The 21,692-nt window shown below is 42.6% G+C and overlaps 1 protein-coding gene across 3 annotated transcripts in view; it reads left to right on the top strand.

Moving 5' to 3' along the window:
• LOC143282957 (synaptotagmin-7-like) overlaps nt 1–21,692 on the top strand; it is a 587,353-nt gene that overhangs the window by 167,878 nt on the left and 397,783 nt on the right. The window contains exon 1 of one of the 3 annotated variants that reach the window (XM_076588884.1): nt 4,075–4,200. The exons of the other annotated variants lie outside the window; for them this stretch is intronic. The gene's annotated coding sequence lies outside the window, so the exon portion shown is untranslated. Of the gene's footprint in view, nt 1–4,074; nt 4,201–21,692 lie in introns of those variants that run through there. 3 annotated transcript variants of the gene reach the window in all.

Below are 21,692 nucleotides of genomic sequence, written 5' to 3'. Positions count from 1 at the left end.
GGTAAGTGTGGAAGCGGAAGGCATTGGGGGCTGGGGGGGGGGGAGGTCGGGGGTGTGGGTGTGGGGGTGTTCGTCTGTGAATTTGTGAAAGAAAAAAGAAGAGATGAAGTTTGTGTGTGTGCGCGTGCTCGCGTATGTGTCTGTGATCGTGCATGTGTGTGTGTGTGAGTGTGAATGTGTGTGTGTGTGTGTGTGTGGTGTATGTGTGTGTGTGTGTGTGTGTGTGTGTGGTGTATGTGTGTGTGTGTGTGTGTGTAGTGTGTGTGTGTGTCTGTCTGTCTGTGTGCGCGCGTGCGTTTGTGTGTGTGTGTGTGTGTGTGTGTGTCTGTGTGTGTGTGTGTGTGTATGTGTGTGTGTGTGTGTGTTTGTGCTAGTACTTGCTCGCCACGGGGGAAGCTGTGTGTGTGTTTGCGTGTGTGTTGGTTGGGGATAAAGGGGCGATCAATAATGGCAAGGGGACACTCATTAATCCAGTTGATGACTACAACCTGTGATTGAGATGACGTGGAGGAGATCACTGGAATGTTGTTGTTGTTATTGTTGTTTTGGTTTTGTGTGTTTGTGTGTGTGTGTGTCTGAGCGCGCGCGCGAGCTGTTTATATGTGTGTGTGAATGTGTGTGTGTGTATGTGTGCGTGATACGTAGTTTATATGTGTGTATGTGTGTTTGCATGTGTGTGTGTGTGTGTGTGTGTGTCAGTGTGTGTGTGTGTGTGTGTGTGTGTGTGTGATACGTATTTTATATGTGTCTGTGCGTATGTATGTGTGTTTCCATTTGCATTTGTATGTGTTTGCCTCTGTGTGTGTATGTGTTTGTGTTTGTGTGTGCGCGCATTGTTGCTGTGTGTATGTGTTTGTTTGCATGTACATGCTTGCTTGCGTACGCACGCGTGTTTTTGTATATTTATGTGTGTGTGCGTGTGGTCTGTGTGTCGTTTCGATGACAAGTCTTTTGACCTGGTTGTTGCGTTCGGTCACACCAAACCTTACAACCCTCTTTTAGGCCCAGCATCATCAGTTGTACTGGAGAACGAACGAACGAACGAACGAACAACAAACGGACTTTTTTTTAATGAGGGAAGTGGAATAAGCATGCACATGCTTTTTGTTTTTTTTTACATCCAGCCCTCAGGGCAAAGAGAAATGAAATCAAAATACTCACAGGATATCAAAAGGTTATAGAAGTACATACATGACATTCAAATACACTCAAATGCACAGTAAAGATTTACAGGTACAAAATCATACTGCAATGGCAAACATGAATACAAATATAATAATCTAAAAGTGCAATATGAGAGAGAGAGAGAGATGATGATGATGATGATAATGAGGACAGTGTTGAAGTACACACATGACATTCAGATACACACAAATACATATGTAAACATTCCACAGAGAGAGACAGACAGACAGACAGAGACAGAGAGAGAGAGGGGAAAGCGGTGCATGCTGTCAGCGCATCTCAGAAAGAAGAAAGAATTCATTTCGTCACATGCTTCCCGTGGGATGCGACCTCCTCTTCTACTTCTACTTCTACTGCCTCTACCTCGCCCTCAACGTTACATATACTGTGCAGAACTCTTCGTGTGTGTGTGTGTGTGTGTCCGCGCGTGTGTGTTGTTGTTGCTGCTGCTGTTGCTATTGTTGTGGTGGTTTTAAGATCGTCATGATAAATGTCTCTTCATGGTTTTTTTTGTTTTTTTTTTTTTTAAAGGGAGTGAGCGCAAAACGAAATATAAAATGAAATATGTCTCTTTTAAAGATTATCAAAACACAGATGTGGCTGAAAGGGGGTAGGAAAGAGCAATCAGACAGCGAGAAAGAAAGATAAGTGATTTAAAGAACATCTTTTGTTGTAAAAAAAAATATATATATATATATACAAAAAAAGAAGAAAGAAATTTAAAATTGTTTTTAAAGAATAACCCTTTTTTTTTTTTTTAAAGAAGAAAAAAACGTGAGTGGGACAGCTCCACATCTGTGACAAGATTACGTTTCTCCGCTTGGAACTGCCATGAGCGTTGTGCTGCTGAATGGAATGGCACCCGTTAAACACACACACACACACACACACACACACGCGCGCGCGCGCGCGCACACACACACACACACACACACACACAAACAAAATTCGTTAACATGTGTGTGCGACCTAACTTATAGAAGAAAGGCTCTCACACACACACACACACACACACACACACACACACACACACACACACGACCATCCATAAGTAAAGTCCTAGCAAAGAAAGAAACGTTCTTATTCGTCGTCGTCTGTCAAGCCCCGTTGATGCTCTGCCCATGTGTCTCAACATTACACTCCTCGACTTCCTGGTGCCAGTAAGGTTTTGGTGGTGAAAAGGAATGGCGTTTGCGTATTCGCCCACACTCACATCTCTCCATTCTTACGTAAGTGCGTGTGTGTCCCAGAGCTTAACAAGTTCTCTCTCTCTCTCTCTCTCTCTCTCTCTCTCTCTCTCTCTGTGTTAAATCAAACTTGTCAGACTTGTCTCCCTCTCCGACAGACTTTGAGTGGTTCTCTAGATGGTTAGTCATTCGGATGAGACGATAAACTGAGTACAAAAACCCGTGTGTAGCATGCACTTAGCGCATGTAAAAGAACCCACAGCAATGAGAAAGTTATCTGGCAAAAATCCACTTTGGAAAATTCCGTTTTGATAGTAAAACAAATACAGATAGAAACAATGAAACAAAAAAAACGCATGTTGCTGCACTTTGCCCTAACCCACCGAACGCTGACATGGATTACAGGACCTTGGACGTGCTTATTACAGAATACAGGATACATAATACTTTATTATCTCAACAAGAGAAATTCATTTGTGGTGCAAAACACATAAACAATACACAGAAACCACAGTCATTCAACATGTACACATAAAAGACATAAAATGTTTAGATGGCAACCCCATGCGTACAATAAATGATCACAGTACATAACAACACAACAGAAACCTTTAAAAGGTAAACTTAGAGTAAATCATACATACACCATCACATCCATACATGTGCAACGCAAAAATCAGTTAAAGGATATGAATAAAAATAGGCATGAAATAGCAAACTAAAAGTAGACATAAGACATAAAAAGGTTATAATAACAACGCAATTCAACAATACTTTGATTTAAGATGTCACATTCCACATACACACACTCTGGCATATATATATATATTTTTTTTTATCACAGATCTGATTATCAATTATTAAATAGCTGAATTGAGGTTGGCATAAAGCTGCATTTGGTTCTGTTTGTTTTATTATTTTGATCTTCTGCGTGCGTATACACACACGAAGGGGGTTCAGGCACTAGCAGGTCTTCACATAATATGTTGACCTGGGAGATCGGAAAAACCTCCACCCTTTACCCACCAGGCGCCGTTACCAAGATTCGAACCCGGGAGCCTCAGATTGAAAGTCCAACGCTTCAACCACTCGGCTACTACACCAGTTTCCTCCACCCGTCTATATCATGTATACATGTGTACCAGAGCTGGAAAAGTTTGTTTTGTATCTGTCAAGTCCGTTCCTACTCTGCTGTTCATGACAATATTACGGTTCTCTGCTTTCACCGTCTGTCTGCAAGTGTTACTGACTTTCGTGCTAAAATATCTGCAAGTGTCAATGGCTTTCGCGCTAAAATACCAGATATATGTCCGCCCGTCCATATGTATTTACATGTGTCCCAGATCGAGAGAAGTTTGGTTGTTGTTGTTTTTTCCTGTCAAGACCCTTCAAGTCTACCTATCAAAAACAATAACCATCACACTTCTCTGCTTTGAAAGAGTCCAGGATCTTCGTGCCGAAAGGACAGATGCCCGAAGCTCTGCCAGTCGAAGCCCAGTACGGTACGTTGTGTGTCCCAGAAAACGTCTCAGTCAATCGGTGAATACACGGCGTGCACGTGCTGTTGTCTCGTCCTCGCTCGCTTTCCAGCCAGCCGACCAAAGTGGAATTTTTGCTTCTTCTTTTTTTTTTTTTCCGGGTGTGGTGACGATTGTGGAAGCTGGGTTGGCTTGTTCGGTGCGCTTTCTGTCTGTGAGAAAGGAAAGTTTGTGTGTGAACTGTGGCGGGAGATAAAGCTCAGCTTGGTTGTCTGTTTTCGAGGGTTGTGTGGCGAGTGTGGAAGGATTCTGTTAACTTGCTTTCCATTGTGATACCCGGTCCTGCGCAGGTGAGAAGATATATATATATATATATATATATATAGAGAGAGAGAGAGAGAGAGAGGTGAAACGACATTATATTGGAAGAACTTTTGTGTGGTGTTCTTGTTCGTGTTAGTGTTGGCTTCTTCCTACTACTTGTTCCCACATGTTCCTTCTTCTTCTTCTTCTTCTTTTTAAAGCTAATATGTGAAATGCTTTTATTTGAAAACATTTGTCTATTACTCCTGTTTAATCAAGTAATGTTTAATGTTGTATCAATGTGTGTGTACTGATTGTCTGGTTGTGTTTTGCCGCACCTGATGCAGTTTATCTTGTGAGGTAATTAGGCTAGTCTTATCTTAATTATAATCAGTGTGCAGTATAGTATGTCATGCTCATAGTGATATTCAAAGTAATGTTTATTACATTTATTTATTTATTTTTAAATATTGCCAGCAATGTGTGGAATGAAAGTACGAAACAATGTATGTGTGATATTTTTACATCTGTCTCTTCGTTATAATCCTAATATCTGTTGTTGTTTTTGTATTTACAGTTATGGTCCCCATGTTGTTTACTTGTCTCTGTTGTGATAATACACAAGACCAAATTTCTCTAACTGGAGATAATAAAGTTATTCTTATCTTATTTCTTCTTCTTCTTCTTCCTCTCGCTTCTTCTTCTTCTTCACTTTATTCAAATGATATTCATGTTAACAGTGCTAATTTCTAGTGCTTTCGCATATTTCACTCAGCATGAAAGAAAATCGTCAATAAACAGATGTGTACTCAGTTACAGAAGTTCACGAAATGGCTGGCTCAAGTAGGATGTTAGTGGCTGGGAACTTCCCCAGCTTTTTACGAAGTTGTGCTGCAAAGTTGTCCAGTAGTCTTCACAGGTCTCTCTGTCTCTCTCTCTGTCTCTGTCTCTCTCTTCAGCAGTGTGGTAAATGTTGATACACTATTCAAATATCCATGGTTTATAATGTTTATGCTTATTTATATCATGATGTGTTGCTGTTCTTTTTGTATTTGTATTTGTATTTCTTTTTATCACAACAGATTTCTCTGTGTGAAATTCGGGCTGCTCTCCCCAGGGAGAGCGCATCGATACACTACAGCGCCACCCTTTTTTTCTTTTTTTTTTTCCTGCGTGCAGTTTTGTTTGTTTTTCCTATCGAAGTGGATTTTTCTACATAATTTTGCCAGGAACAACCCTTTTGTTGCCGTGGGTTCTTTTACGTGCGCTAAGTGCATGCTGCACACGGGACCTCGGTTTATCGTCTCATCCGAATGACTAGCGTCCAGACTACCACTCAAGGTCTAGTGGAGGTGGAGAAAATAGCGGTGGCTGAGCCGTGATTCGAACCAGCGCGCTCAGATTCTCTTGCTTCCTAGGCGGACGCGTTACCTCTAGGCCATCACTCCACTTATATGTTGTATGTTGTTGTTGTTTCTTCTCGTGTCCATTATTATTGTTTTTGTTTTTTTCTCCATTATTTCATTTCATTTTTGTCTTCCACACCCATCCTCCACCCCACCCCGTTCCATTCATTCAAGGTTTGGATGAGAAAAAAAACCCATTGTTTTGCTCATCACTTACACTCAGAAAGTGAAATTCATTCATTCAATATCTTTCTCTCTTTCTTCCTCCCTCACTCTCTCTCTTTCCCCCTCCCTCTCTCTTTCTCCTCGCCCCCCCTCTCTCTCTCTCGATCTCTCTCTTTCCCCCTCCCTCTCTCTTTCTCCTCTCCTCTCTCTCTCTTTCCTTTTGCAGTGTTGTAAATGTTAATGCGTTATTCAGATATCCGTCGTTTATGTTGTACATGTTGTTTCAAAGTAGTTATGTGTTTCTGTATTTTTTTTCTTCTCCTTTACTCTTATGGTGTCTGTCTGTGTGCTGTTGTTGTTTTCTTTTTGTCTTCCAACCTCACCCCCATCCCCACACACATACTCACACACACACACACACACACACACAGCCACACACACACACATATATATATATATATATAAAGACATCGTTTTGTTTACTCTAATCACTCAGATATTAAAGAAAAGTCGTTCGTTTATTCATTCATTCTCTTCACTCTTTCTGTCTGTCTGTGTCTGTCCGTCTGTCTCTCTCTGTCTGTCTCTCTCTCTCTTCGTACATGTGTCTACGTGCACAGATTCTTTTTTTTTCCCCCTTTCTCTTTCTCGTTCTGTTTTCCTCCGTCCACCTCTTTTATCTCCCATTTAACACCCCCACCCCACACACGCACTCACCTCTTTCTGTGACTCTCTGGTTCTCTGCCCCTGGGCATTCATTCATTCTGTGGCGACAAAATCTCTCTGGCGAGTATTGCCTTGAGGGGAAAAGTAAGCGCACGTGTGTGTGTACATGGGTCAATAATGGCGGACGCGTTCATTAATCTGATTGGTCACCACAACCTTTGATTGAGATGTTTCGGGAGGGGGTGAGGGGTGTGGGGGTGAGGCCTGGCCTGGACTAGACTGGGCTCACGTGTGTGTGTGTGTGTGTGTTGGGACTTCGGATGGTGTGTGTGTGTGTGTGTGTGTGTGGTTGAGGGAGTACAAGTGTGTATATGCGTGTGTGTGTCTGTGTGTGTCTGTCTTTGTGTGTTTCTGTCTGTGTGTGTCTGTCTTTGTGTGTTTCTGTCTGTGTGTGTGTGTGTGTGTGTGTGTGTGTGTGTGTGTGTGTGTGTGCTGTATTGACTGTCTGATTGATTGATGACTTTGGTGTCTTTGCCTCCCTTCGCTGGCCTTGACCAACAAGCAGTTCAGTCGTTGCATCAGCTGTGATCGTCCATCACACACACACACACACACAGGCACATATGCACACACGCACATACAGACGCACAGACACACACAAACACACACTTTTAAACACACACACACACGCACGCACGCACGCACACATACGCGCGCGCACACACACACTTTTAAACACACACACACACACACACACACACACACACACACACAAACATACAAAATCGTTAAAGTCTCTATCCGACTTGTGGAACTTCCTTTTTCAATACACTATATTGGAGGGGGAGGAGCTGAACTGTGCTCATGGGAGAGAGGGTTGTGGCTGTCAGAAGGTCTTGGATCACCTTGTCACACTCAGTCCCGTGGGATAGAACTCCTCCTCCTCCTTTTCCTCCTCCTCTCTTCTCCCTTCCCTCCTACCTGCTGTCATCAACTCTACCCTACCTCACATAGTTAGTGGGGGTTTTTTGGGGTGTGGGGTGTGTGTTTTTTTGTTTGTTTTGTTTTGTTTAGTTTGTTTCTTTTTTTTTATTTTGAAAGGAAGTGGTTAATATCAAGTTGTTGTTTTTTTTGTTGTTTTTTTTAAATTCGCAAGAAAACCAGTTATGATGCACATGCATTTGAATTGTTGGAAAAGAAGTAAATAACAATCAAAAGCCAACGAAAAAGTCTTTAGAATTAAAACGGAAGTTTAAAAGTACCAAAAAAAAAGTTTAAAATATTTTTTTTTTACATTGAGGGCTACAAGCCTGTTAGCTATGAAAACATTATAATTGCAACTATCAACCATTATATTAATGCTCAAAACATGTCACACTACACCATTGTTTGAGACAAAAGCAGAAGAAAATCTCCACATTCCAACTCCAGAGTTGGCTTTCAATGCAGGAAAATTTCCAGGCGACCATCCATCCATTCACACGCACGTACGAACGTTTGTCCCGGATACAAGAGTGAGTTCAGCTCGTCTTTGTCCGTCACGGGATACACGGCTTGCACGTGCAATCGTTTCGTTATCACCTGCATTCCAATTGCCAAACCAAAGGGAATGTTACTTTATTTTCTGGATGTGGTGATGGAAAGTTGGTTTGCCTTGTGTCGTGACCATTGTGATGGGAGGTGAAAGTTTCTGTGGACTGTTCGCGTTGAGGTCGCAGCGAGTGTGGAAGGATTTGTATCCGTGTGGGTTCGGGGGTTGGTTGGTGGGGTGGGATGTGGGGGGGTGGCGGCTGTCTGGGGGGTTCCGATTCCAAGAGACTTGATGGAACAGGAAACAGAACTGTGCAGGTGAGAAAATGAATTTCTGTTTTCTTTTCTTTTTTATTTATTTATTTTTTCTATGGGTTTTAAGGGAACACATCGTTGTTTGTTGCGATGGAGGATTGTCCCTGATACAAGAGTGAGTTCAGCTCGTCTTTGTCCGTCACGGGATACACAGCTTTTACGTGCAATCGTTTCGTGTAGTTTTCTTTGTCTTCAGATTCTCCCTGTTCCTCTTCTTTTTTCTTTCTTTTTTTTTTCATGGGTCCTAGCGTCACCATCATTATCATCATAACAAAGTAATTATTGTGGTATCCTGTCTTCTTGCTCTTGCTTTGGTTCTTTTCCTTGTTTTTTTTGTTTTTTTTATTCTTCACCCTCCTTGTTCTCTGTCTATTATTCTTCTCTGTGTCATGTGTTGTTACTGCTGGTGTTTCTCGGTTTTTCTTTCTTTCTTTCCTTCTTTCTTTCTTTCATCTCCTCCCAAATTGAAAATGCCACCAACTCTAAGACTCAGATGAAGATTTAGAATGAACTGATAAAAACAGATTGATGGGCGCAAAAGCCGAGCAGTTTAAGCGTTGGACTTTGAATCTGATGGTCGCGGGTTCGAATCACGGTAAAGACGCCTGGTGGGTAAAGGGTGGAGATTTTTCCGATCTCCCAGGCCAAAATATGTGCAGACCTGCTAGTGCCTGAACCCCCTTCGTGTGTATATGCACGCAGAAAATCAAATACGCATCCTGTAACCTATGTCAGTGTTCGGTGGGTTATGGAGACACGAAAATATCCAGCATGCATGAACCACGACAGAGTCATCAGCAAGTTGATGTTGGTCGTGGGACGGAAAGGAGGAGAAGATGATCTGACATAATGCTCAGGTCACTGTTGTTTTTGAAGAAATTGTTTCCTTATGTTTTCGGTTTATTCCCTAATACGTTGCTTTGTTTGTGTAATATTTTCAACATGCATACCTCAGAACTAAACACACACACATACACACGCGCCCGCGTACTCTCTCACACACACACACACACACACACACACACACACACAAGCGCGCGCATGCGCGCGCACGCACACACGCACACATACACAGAGAGAGAAAGATGGAGAAAGAGAGATAGGTGCAAATACAGTACACAGCCACACACACACACACACACACACACATATTGTTCGCACACACAGGTTCACGTATTCACCTACGAACTCAGTTTTACACGCGCACACACACACACACACACACACACACACACACACACACACACAGTGATATACAGAGAAAGAGAGAGAGAGAGGGGGTGGTATTCTCGCCCGTCATTTCTACATCACCAAAAGTCTTTCACGCTAGTTCCTTCACATAAAAAAATAACAGAGAGCAAGGGAAGAGGCAAGTGCGACAGACAGGCTCAGAAAAAGACGGAGATACATATAGGCTTAGAGAAAGGGAGAGAGACAGGCTCAGAGAAAGACGGAGATACATATAGGCTTAGAGAAAGGGAGACAGACAGGCTTAGAGAAAGGGAGAGAGAGAGACAGGCTCAGAGAAAGACGGAGATACAGACAGGCTTAGAGAAAGGGAGACAGACAGGCTTAGAGAAAGGGAGAGAGACAGGCTTAGAGAAAGGGAGAGAGAGAGACAGGCTCAGAGAAAGACGGAGATACAGACAGGCTTAGAGAAAGGGAGAGAGACAGGCTCAGAGAAAGACGGAGATACATATAGGCTTAGAGAAAGGGAGAGAGACAGGCTCAGAAAAAGACGGAGATACATATAGGCTTAGAGAAAGGGAGAGAGACAGGCTCAGAGAAAGACGGAGATACAGACAGGCTTAGAGAAAGGGAAAGATAGGCCTATAGAAAGACGGAGATACAGACAGGCTTAGAGAAAGGGAGAGAGACAGGCTCAGAGAAAGACGGAGACAAAGACAGGCTTAGAGAAAAACGGAGATACACAGGCTTGGAGAAAGGGAGAGATAGGCCTATAGAAAGACGGAGATACAGACAGGCTTAGAGAAAGGGAAAGATAGGCCTATAGAAAGACGGAGATACATACAGGCTTAGAGAAAGGAAGAGAGAGACAGGTTTAGAGAAAGACGGAGATACAGACAGGCTTAGAGAAAGGGAGAGATAGGCCTAGAGAAAGCCGGAGATACATACAGGCTTAGAGAAAGGGAGAGATAGGTCTAGAGAAAGACAGAGATACATACAGACTTAGAGAAAGGGAGAGACAGACAGGTCTAGAGAAAGATGATAGGCATATATTTCATTGATTACTATGATTGTGGCTACCAGAGGTTTTCTGTATGATTGTCAGTGCACTGTCATTTTTTTTTCTCTTTTAAATAATAGACACCTAACTTTAGAGTTCACATGCACTGTTGATAGTCCACCATAAGACAGATGCTTAACGGAACAATAATTATGTATGTACCTTGACACAATCCTATGTTTTCCCTTGCCTCAGTATTTTATTCCTAAAAGCAAACTCATAATGAAAACCTTGCTTGTCAGTTTGCACAGGCTGTATATTTGTAAATGTGTGACTGATAAAAACAATCCTTCAAATAGTTTTTGTTTCAAACTCTATGAAACGCCAGGTTCATGATTGAAGAATTCAATGCAGTGACCTATGATGAAATATGTTTCAATAAGAATGGATTTAGTACATATAGTAGTACTTCACGAAGAAGGTAACCTTGCATAAATGGAGCACTGTTCTGCCAAAATAATCTCATTGTTTCGTCTATACTTATTACTGCTTTGGAATTATTTGCATGTCTTTTGTTTCTAATTATCAGATTAATGAATATTCCACTTTTTTATATTAATGTATTACTTGTCTGTCTACCGTTCTGCCCATACACCCTTCCACCCACTAATCTCTTCGTTTGTCACACCATCCGGTCTCACTTATTTGTTGATTTTCATGTTTAGTTATTCGGTTATCGTTATGGAAACGTGTGTTTATTTTTTTTTTTTTTTTATTTAATTTTATTTATTTTATTATTTTTTTGTTAGGGAAAAAGAGCAAAAGAATGAGGACCACCACGGTTGCAAGCGAAACCGCTTTCGATTTTCTCGGCGTCGGGCTGGTTTCGAAGGGAGACAACAGTGTTTTGCAATCATAATATTCTGGTGCAGGGGGAAGCGTTCCGTGCCTTGGGGCATTCCCGTCCATTTTTCTGATTGCTCCAGAAGGCGAGAGCCATTGACAGAGCGCCATTGCCCGAAGACAGAGTCTGTGTACGCACGAAAACCCTTGGTAGTTTTGTTCAGAAGAAAGTTTTGGGTGGTAGTGTGTTGGGTTTTTTTTTTTTTTTCTCTGCGTGTGTGCGTTTGAAAATAGTGATATATAAGTTGGTAGAACCTTAGAGGGTTACGTGTTCCGTATATTTTCTTCTGACTGTTTATGTTTAATTGTTGTTGTTATTGGTTTGTTTGTTGTTGTTGTTGTTTTTCTTGTCAGCTGTTTTGTTGTCATTATATTTGTAAAATCTTGAATAAAAAGGTTAAAAAAATAAATAAATAAAAATCAGAGGATTAAAGTATGGTTTCTGCTTTTGACCATTCTCGTATCGTCTTGGTTATACGTCATGTTTAGTACATGTGAAGGACTGTTGTATCGTTTCGTATTGTATCATTTAGGATATAACAGTGATAGTGTGTTTATATAACAGATCCTGTTCGTAGTGCGTATCTTCGAAAAATTGACTAATGACGTGTCCTAGAAGTTTCATCAGTGGTTCATGACGTAAGACTGTGCCACGGATAAATAGATTGTGTCTTTGGGATAAGTCCTGTCAATGTCGTCAGTGTCGGCAGATTCATGGGGGGCTGTTGTTTGAGGGACGTGGTGGCGGTCTTCACTCTGGGAGGGACGCTCACTCAGTCTGGCTCCGCGACTAAGCCATTATTGTCGTTAGTAGGTGGTGTCCTAAGTACGTTAAAAACAGAACAGGCACCACTGAACACCACCGAAGTGACTCAGCAGCAGTGCAGGGTCTCCTCTGGTGTGTGGCCTCCTGGCGACCTAATATCGATGGTTCCCTGTGGACTGCCGACGCTTGAACTGCGACGGACGAACCCGGGTGTGGCCGTGTATGGGGGAATCTAAATGAGCGGCGTGGGAGTAATGCCACTGAAACGGTGCAGATGATGGGGCAGCAAAAAAAAAAAAAAAAAAAAAAAGTCTTAACAAGCATCACAATACGATATGATCAATGTAATTCATTATAATGCAATGAGCGTAGACGCAACGTAATACAATGCAAGACAAGTTTATTCTCTCGAGTTTCTAGTACGCTAAATTCAAGACACTGACCGTGATCAAAAAAGTGACAAAAGTTGTAGCACGTTGATTTGGGATTATGAAAAACCCTCTCCCTGTTGAAACAAGTATGCTGTACGTTTAAAATCAGCGAGATGATTTGATTTACCTGCATACAACGACTATTCTGCGCCACTGTATTGTACTACATTGTTTTATATCGTATTGTACTGTTACTCTTTGTGGAATCCAGACTGCTTTTTTTTCAAGGAGAGCACGTCACTACAGTGCAGCTGTAACCTTTTTTTTCTTCTTTCTGTATGCAAGTGCATTTGCTTTCCTTGGTTCACCGACTCATACGAATGACTAGCATCCAGACCACCACTCAAGGTCTAGTGAAGGGGGAGGGAGAAAATGATGGCGAGTGTGGGGTTCGAACCTGTGCACTCAGATTCTCTGGCTTCCTAAGTGGACGTGTCATCTTCTAGGCCACCAATCCATTACAGTTTGATTTATTCTAAATATGTCCCCTTGAAAATATGAGCCTTTCACAGACGATAAAACAAGAAGTTTTTTTTTCCTGTCTCGATATGATACATGCGTGCGCAAAACATAATACGAATGTCTTCACATAGGAATGATAAACCCAAGCCAATTTTAGACCATTACACTTTGGATGCTAAAAGTAGCACAGAGTTATGAAAAACAAGATATGAAGAGTCACATCAAAGGTTCCTTGCTGAACAAGTCCATGCTTTCACACACACACAAAATGCTGCTGTGAAGAGATCAGGATTAGCAGGGATGTCATAACAGCTCTGACTGGCGGCGCACCACTGGGACAAACTATCTGGTCACAATGCTGAGCTGACTGTAGTCCGGTTGGTTTTTCACTTCTCTGCCAAGTGCATTGCAGTTAATTAAGATGCAGACATTGATTACAAACTGACGAAGAAATAATACACTGCTTTGAGACATTTGTTTCCGTATAACTGTCTCGTCTAATACACTGCTTTGAGAAGATGAGACATTTGTTTCCGAAAAACTGTCTCGTCTAGTACACTGCTTTGAGTAGATGAGACATTTGTTTCCGTAAAACTGTCTCGTTATTTTAACGAAATTGATTTCCTTTCTGAACAATTATTTCTCGAACATGTTTCATTTATCAGTTTTGTTGTGAAAAATCAAAACACATGCAATGGTTAATTACTCGTACTTTACATTGCGTAATCTCAGCAACTAAGTATCTTACTTGACAGAATAATCAGAGAAAACAATGAATGTTTGAACCTTTGACGCATGAGCGTCTGGAGAAGAAAGATCTGAAAGAAATACGGACGGGCATTTGATCTGACTAATTAAACTACCAGATATTCAGCCATTACTGTGTTGGGAGGGGGAACAAAACAGAATCGTACATTGCTTTGAGTAGATGAGACATTTGTTTCCGAAAAACTGTCTCGTTTAATACACTGCTTTGAGTAGATGAGAATTTGTTTCCGTATAACTGTCTCGTTATTTTAACGAAATTGATTTCCTTTCTGAACAATTGTTTCTCGAACATGTTTCATTTTATCAGTTTTGTTGTTGTGAAAAATCAAAACACACAAAATGGTTAATTACTCGTACTTTACATTGCGTAATCTCAGCAACAAAGTATCTTAATTGACAGAATAATCAGAGAAAACAATGAATGTTTGAACCTTTGACGCATGAGCGTCTGGAGAAGAAAGATCTGAAAGAAATAGGGACGGGTATTTGATCTGACTAGTTAAACTACCAGATATTTAGACATTACTGCGTTGGGAAGGGGGACAAAACAGAATCCTGCGCCACTGCTGTCATTTATGAGCCTCGACGATGGAGACTCAACGGCGCAAAGAGCTATGGAGACAATCTTGTTCAGAGACCAGATCAAGTGTACACAGATCAAGCGCTGGAAAAGCAGTAGTGGTACAGACGCGAGAATAGGAAATGCAGATACATTTGCACCTGATAATTGATATAGTGTAGGGATCAGAGAAAGCGATGAAGGAACAAAATTAATGATAGACATACAAGCAAGGGATGTGGACGCTGTTGTGAAGAACAAGGATGGGGATATTCATACAACCACAAGCGTAAGCAGATGAATGCATTGTTTTCAGTAACTCCACCTGGTAAACGAAGTCTTAACTACTTAACGTGCAGCTGGAATAGTTGTCCAGTACATAGACACAAGTTTCTGGGAAAATATTGTTTCAAATGGAATGTACTATTAACTAAGATGCGAGACTTTCAGCTGTTCTTTTGTATCTTCTCACATCCAATACAAAATTACTTCTATCATCTTCTTGATGAATTTTTGCGAAGAAAATAGTTGCTGGCCTTGGTGGTGATGGTAATCTATTTTTGCAGGTGCAAGACGAGTTTTCTCCTCCCCCCCCCCCGCCCCACCATACCTCCCTCCTCCCACCCTTTATTCCTCCTCCCATGGGCTATATCATAAAAGTATCCCCAACTTCTGGATACTATATTCTTTTTCTTTTCTCTGTTATGGCTGTCCCCTTTCGTTCTGTTGTCTGTACATTTGTAATTTTCTGCCCCGCTGATCCATTCAGCAATGTTGTTTTTTCTTCTAGAAAGCCTTTAATATTTTTGTCTTTGTCTGGACCTGATAACTGGGAACTCTTATTAATATTGTGTTCTTCATTGCACCAAGGATGTGTGAGGTTCTCTTTGCACTTTGGGGGGATTTTGAATGCCCGATGTTATTTATGATGTTGTGTTTTAGGTAGGATTATATTTGTGTTCGGGTTTGTCTTTAATCCTCTGATGAAATATTGATTGAATGGTCAGCGTCATGTCCCAGGTTTATGTGCATGAAGGTAACTGCACTTGTGCCTAAATTTAGTTTTCCTTTGTTTTCATGTTCTACGAGACTGATAATTACAGGGTTTGTTGTTGTTGTTGGGTTTTGTTTTTTGTTGTTGTTGTGTTTTTTTTGTTTGTTTTTTTTGTTTTTTGTTTGTTTGTTTCAACTCTGACATGGCCCTGTGTGGTGTGCTGGACTTGGAGCAACAAAGCAAAGATATACGAGTTTTCTGTTATTGTTTTTTTGTTTTCCTCAGAAGCCCTAAAGCGATACAATTATTTATGCAAGACGAGTCTTTCTTATTCCTTGGAAGCCCCAAAGGAACAATTATCCAAGACGTGTCCTTCAGAGAACAACGGACCTAACGGGCAAATGCAAATTTGCCTTCACCTTACCCTGCCCCAAACATTCATCTCTTTCTCTCTATTCCCCCCCTCTCTCTATCTCCCCTTCTCCTCTCTCTCTCTCTTCCTTCTCACTCTCTTTCTCCCTTCCTCATCTCTCTCTCTTTGGGAGAGGCACACACACACACACACACACACACACACACAGAAGGCAGCGTGGCAATCCGATATTCACTCCCGGTTTTCATGTAATGCAAAACCACGATACGTCTTGCGTAAGTCTTAGCAAACGTCACCAATACTGCTGGCGTTCCTCTCCGTCACACACACACCGATTCAGACAGAGGGGAAATAATTGGTTTCAATGCTTACAGGGTTGTAGTCGTCGTGCCGGAATGTCTAATGACCGACGTTTTCAGATGTTCGATCAAGTAAGTCTCGCTCTTTCTCCCCCACCCTGATTGATGAGTCGAGACGTCACGCAAGCTCATCCTCTCCATCTCCTCTCTCTCTCTCTCTCCCCTCCTCCTTCCTCCCACGACCCTGCCTTCCTCTCTTCTTTTTCTTCTTCTTCCAGAGGTCCCGCCTTTTGGCTCAGCCCCCGGTTGTCAGGTCTCGGCTTTTCTTTCTTCCGCGTGGTTTGGCGAGCTCTCAGTCATTGTTGGGTGGGGTGTGGGGGGGGGGGGGGGGGGGGCGTGGGGGTGGACCAGAACGCCCTGGTGACGTTTCTGCTGGATTGTCTGCTGCTGCGGGCATCGTTTGTTTACTTGTGTATCTCCCCCCGCCTTCCCCTACCCCCCCCCCTTCCCGCCCCCCCCTCCCCCCGCTGGGTATATCTGCTTCTTCTTCTTCTTCCTTTTTTTCTCTTCGTTCGTGGGCTGCAACCGCCACGTTCACTCGTATGCACACGAGTGTTCTTTTACGTGTATGATCGTTTTTACCCCGCCATGTAGGCAGCCATACTCCGATTTTGGGGTGTGTGCATCCTGTGGGTATGTTCTTGTCTCCATAACCCACCGAACGTTGACATGGATTACAGGATCTTTAACATGCGTATTTGATCTTCTGCTTGCGTGTACACACAAGGGGGGTTCAGGCACTGAGCAGGTCTGCACATAACATGTTGACCTGGGAGATCGGAAAAATCTCCACCTTTTACCCACTAGACGCCGTTGCCGAGATTCGAACCCTGGACTCAAGTCCAACGCTTTAACCACTCGGTTATTGCGCCCGTCAGGTATATATGACCCCTGGAGGGGTTTTGCTTGTTTAGTTGAGTTAGATTTTGTTTTGAGAGATCCTGGAATGGAACGTTCGGAGACGTTTTGTTTGTGTAGGTCGTCACAACGACGGGTATGACCTGACTCACAGGCAAAGGCTTCCGTACAGTTTTCTGTGTGATTTTGAGACAGATAGACACAAGATATTGGAATGTGTGTGTGTGTGTGTGTGTGTGTGAGTTTGTGTGTGTGTGCGTGTGTGTGTGTGTGTTGTCACGTCATTTATCCACCGCACGATTGGGCCGCACACTCAATGTTGTCTTTTTGTCTTTGTTTGTATGTCTGTCTTTCTCCTCTCTGTGTCTGTCTGTCTGTCTGTCTCTCTCTCCCCTTCCTTCTCTCTTTCCCCACCTTACCCCCAGCCCAAACTCTCTAGAGCTTCACCTTCACGCACGGATAGTTAACAAAAGAAGAAGACAAGGTGGATATATCCGCCATCCATCTACTGGTTTCAGTGTAATCAAAAAACGAAGAAAAACCGAAAAAAAAAGAAAAAAAAAATCCCACCGCCATCATCATCCATCTTATCATAGATCACCATGGCTTAGGCATTCTGCCCTAGCACCCCCCCACAACGATCACGATCCAGACAGAGAGGAATAATTGAACCCAAGGCTTACACGAGGGAGGGAAGTAGTACCTCTGGCAGAATTGGTAATGACTAAAGGATTTTTTTTTTTTTTTAATAACCTTCGATCAAGTGGGCTGCCCCCCCCCCCCCCCCCCCCCATTTGATTAATGAGTCGAGACATCACGCGAGTCCCCGCCCCCCCCCCCCCCCCAACACACACACACACACACACACACACACACACCTCTACCTAATAAAAACCCCAATCCTCCTCCTTGTCTTCCAAAGCTCGCGCCTCCTCGTGCCCAGCTAGCACGTGGCAGGTCTCGTCTTCCGCGTGGTTTGGCGAGCTGTCTGTCAGCAGCTGTGGTTGTGTAGTGGACCGCCATTCCTGATGACGTTTCTGCCGTCGTTCGAATGGCTGCAGGGGGAATAGGGGGGAGGGAGGTCTTGTGTTTCCTTAATGATAATGATAATGGATACTTATATAGCACACTATCCATAAATCTGCTCTTGGTACTATACAAAAAACACTTTTGTTTACATAACACATTACATCAATGTTACACATACCAAAATGTGGCAAAAAAAACAACTATAACACACACACACACACACACACACACACACACACACACACACACACACACACACACACACACAAATACGCATTCATAAACATGCATGCTTTCTTAGTGGTTTGTTTCACCGATTAGGAAATATGACCCAGGCGTTTTTTCTTTCTTTCTTTCTTTTTTTTCTTGTCTTCCTCTTTTTTATCATTTTTTTTCTATCTTTTTGTTGTAATCATTATGAAGTATCACTTACTTACAAGTGAATACATACTGTCTTGTCAAAAGCTGTCGTGCGATGTGACAGTGACTCGAACAAAATTGTGTGAATCTTTTTTTGCTTTGACGCTTGCCTGAACACCGTTTCTGCAGCCACACATACACTCTCGCATGCTCACTGTCTGTTTATCGTTCGTTGTCTCTCTCTCTCTCTCTCTCTCTCTCTCTGTCTTGCTCGCTCGCTCTCTTTCTCTCGCTGTCTCTCTCGCTCTCCCTCTCTCCCTCCCCCTCTCTTTCTACCTATATGTCTGTCCATCTATCCATCTCACACATTCACAATATCAAATGGGCTTTCTTTCGTTTTATCTCTTTCTAAACCACTTCCGACTGTAAGTATATTTTAATTCTGATACACATACACACATACGCACACACCCACCCACCCCTCCCCACCCACCCACCCCGCACATACACACACACACACACTGTGAGCAAGAGAAGGGGAGAAGAGTATTGACAGAAAGAGATGACAAAGGATGATTATGTTTTTTTGTTAATGTCAACATAGTTTTCTCCCTGAGCCTTTGAGAGCAATCATGCTTAATCAAATATGCTCATGGCCCAGCATCCTAAGACAACTCCTTTTTACACCTATGCGTTTGCGATCAATCACACATCTTGAGGCGGCCAGCTTCTCTGTGTCTCTGAGGGATTTCCATTTTGTACATAAAACCAACTAACATCTCTGTATGTTTATCTGTCTGTATGTCTGTCTAGCTGGCTGTCTGTATGCAGATTCTGGTCTCCCTGGTACGGATAGTAATTGGGCGCGCGCGCGCACACACACACACACACACACACACAGATAAACCACTCACGCAGGCACACTTGCGTACACGCGCATATACATGATACATAAAGAGCAAGGAAAGAAATGAGAAACGATGAACTCATTAATTTGAAAGCTCAGGAGTACGTAACGTATGTCATTATAATCTGTTTTGTTTTAGTTTCATAACCCTAAGGAATGTAAATTGTTTTATTACATCATAATTGGTGTCACAGTTGTCAAAGAAAGAACCTTGCCTTCAGCATTTTACAGTTATGTGTTATGCTTCTTGTTTATATTTTGTGTAGAATGGCCTATTTCACACAATACACCACTCGATTTTTTTTTAATTTGCACGTGTGTGTGTGTGTGTTTTGAGTTTTGTTTTTGCTGGTGTTGTTTGTTACCATTTAGAGAAAACACATGCTCTCAAAAGAATGCCAGCGCTAAGCCCAGCAATATGCAAAACTTGGACCTTCATTTTTCCCTGGAGTACTTCCTTTCGCGATCAATTCGTACGCATTTATACACAGCTTAGACATGTTGTTCTACTCATTACTACACAATTTCGCAAGTCACAATCAGCAATACTTGTCCAGAACCTAGCAGACGAAATGCACAACCAGTATGCCAACTGGGTCATACTTAGGTACACGCAAAGCTTTCACTGACTGACAGGTAGACAGACAGATAATCAGACAGGCGTGCTGAAACCTATACCCTTTCCCACAATCCCCTCTATACAGACGGGGCGGATGTGTAAACGAAAGAAACCTCGGTGCTCTGTCACTGTCTGTCTGTGACAGGGCGGTTGTTCAGACTTGACAGTGTCACCAGATGAGCCGAACTTTCTGGTCGGGGTGAAGAGGGGGAGGGGTGCGAGTGGGGGGGGGGGGGGGCGGGGGGGTCCGGGGGGCGGGGGGGCGGGGAGATAATGGTATCAGGCGTGGCGGGGAGACACAGGGAGCAAAGGGGCTGAGAACGATGGCCAGTCACAAGAGTGGGAAGGCGGTGATCGATTTTCGGGAACGGGTTGGAAGCCAGTGTTACGAAGAAGAAGAAAAGAAGAAAAATAGAGAGAGAGAGGAGAGGAAAAGAGGAAGCCTGTGTAGTGAAGATGGGGACAAGAGTGGGGTTTTGGGGGGCGGTTGGGGGCGGGGTTGGATTTTTTTTTCGGGGTGGGTGGGTTTTTTTTGTTGTTGTTTTTTTTGGGGGGAGGGGTTTTTTTTGTGTGTGTGTGTGTGTACGTGCGTGCGTAAGCACGTGTATTCATTTTAGCCTGCACGGGCGAGCACTTGCAAGCATACGTGCATCTGTGTGAGCATGCTTGCACGTACGCTTTTCATTATTCCCTCACGCCTTTAGTTTTTAGTTATCTATATAATGCACGGACGAAACCAGCGTGCGGACTCCATCATCTGTTTACGCATCAGTGAATCCCACCTGACGTCCATACAATGAAGCTGTCATGGCGAACCAGGTTTTCATTCATCCCCCCCCCCCCCCCACACACACACACACACACCCCTCCCGTTCAATCACCGGCCTTAATTGTGTCTATTTTGGGAAGTCCATTGACCGACAATGTTCTGGCCTAAGTGAAAAAGAAAACTTGGGGAGGGGGGGGGGGGGGAAGAGATTATGTGGGAACAAATAAATGAGCTGGTGTTTTTTCTGTGTCCAAGAGAATGAATTGAGAATGATGCCACTTGTTTTGAAAGCTTAGAGAAAATGGACCAAGAATGGAGAATCCTGTCTTGGGTTGTTGTTTCTGTTTGTTTTTTTGTTGTTTTTTGTGTGTGGTGTTTTTTGGGGGTGGGGGGAGATTGGGGGGGCTGGTTGTTGTTTTTGTTTTTGTTGTTATTGTTGTTTTGATTTTTTTAAGTGAGAGAAAACGGATTTTTAAGGGATTATTTTTCTTTATCAGAATTAAAGTAGTTACTTCTCGCCCATATTTCTTGACCAGAAACTAATGGTTATTTGCGGTGTGACCCTGCCTCTGGGCGAGGTGTGGACTGGATCCCATGCTTCATTCAGGGAAGACTGCTAACGGCGATAACATTATTATGGGATGCATTCGTCGAGGACTTTGAAGAAGTGTCCTCTGTCGCTGAAGTGACGTTTTTCAGGTTGAAAGTTCAACGCTCTTTTTTTTCTCTACAATTTGTTACATGTAAATTCGGTCAGTTTCCAATTACACTGACAACACAAAATGACCGAACATAATTGTGGAGAGATGGGAGGGTCGAGCGCTATATATATATATATATATATATATATATATATATATATATATATATATATATATAATGCGTGTTTCGTTGTTATGGTTTTTAGTACTGTTTTCAGGGTGTTGTTATTGCTTTCACTTGAGCTCTGCAAGCGAAGTTTTGTTTTGTTTTTCCCTCAGAACTCCAAAATGAACATTTCAGTTTATAATTATATCCCCGAATAATATATCGAAAGTAACAAAGAAAGAAATGAGAAATGTATCTCATCCCACCCCCAACATTTTCTTAACACCCACACGCAGGTAGGTAGG

Source organism: Babylonia areolata, chromosome 6, assembly GCF_041734735.1.
Source record: "Babylonia areolata isolate BAREFJ2019XMU chromosome 6, ASM4173473v1, whole genome shotgun sequence".
Taxonomy (NCBI): domain Eukaryota; kingdom Metazoa; phylum Mollusca; class Gastropoda; order Neogastropoda; family Buccinidae; genus Babylonia; species Babylonia areolata.
This window is presented reverse-complemented; position numbering and strand designations above follow the sequence as displayed.